Genomic DNA, 925 nt, shown 5'->3' on the forward strand with positions numbered 1-925 from the left:
AAAAACCGAGGAGCTTTTTCTTTCCAAATCCCGGCTAAAAACCGAGGATCTCCCTACACAATCCTGATTTGATCGCTTAGATATGTGTCACCACTAACTCACGAAATTTTCCTAGTGAAAACTGGGGCAGAAAATTTTGTTCATTTGTTTGTTTTGGTGTCTTAAGCAGGTCTAACACCGAGGCACAGGGGTGCGAGACGACTGATGGAATGAGTCTCAATCCAGAATAAAGAAAAGAAGAAAAGAACAAAAAGAAATGAATTCAAAATGTTGAAGCAAACAAAGGTGCGGATTGCTCAAAATTTGATTAAAGTCATAAGCTCCGCCGATCCCGCTTTGACCCAATGCTGCAGAAAGAAGTAAACACCTACAACTAGCGAGCATCAAGATTCAGATCGAAGTCCACAGCAAAATCAGCTAAGACTCAAGATCAAGTTTCAAGAGAATTATAGATAGGAATCTTGTAACTCATAGTTGATAGGCATAGCTAGCTTAGCTTTGATTTTCCTTTTGGGGTAAGAAGGAGGTAAGCAAGCAGTAGCAGCAGCAACAGCAGTGAAATCACAGCTCCTGGTAGTCTCAGCTACCAAACCTTCCAGAACTACACTGACGTGATTCTTTTATAGCTAAGGATATGTAGGCAACCTTTGAAGCAGGGTTCGGTCAGACGATTTTCAAAATGCTTCTCATGGAGTGCCGAGCAGGCAAAAATCCTTTATGGTGCTCATTTATCTTTTCCCGAAAACCCTTCGTGTCTTCGAGCAAAGAGGGGCAGCTGTGAGCACGTGATATTTGCCACGCTTAAATTACTCCTATAAAATTCCTTAGAATTAGAATTTTTCTTTTATTATTTGAATTTTAGGAATTAATTGCATGATTTTGTGTCTTGCTTGAATTTTTGTGTGCATTTTAATTGATATAATTC

This window comes from Nicotiana attenuata, unplaced genomic scaffold (genome assembly GCF_001879085.1).
Source record: "Nicotiana attenuata strain UT unplaced genomic scaffold, NIATTr2, whole genome shotgun sequence".
Taxonomy (NCBI): domain Eukaryota; kingdom Viridiplantae; phylum Streptophyta; class Magnoliopsida; order Solanales; family Solanaceae; genus Nicotiana; species Nicotiana attenuata.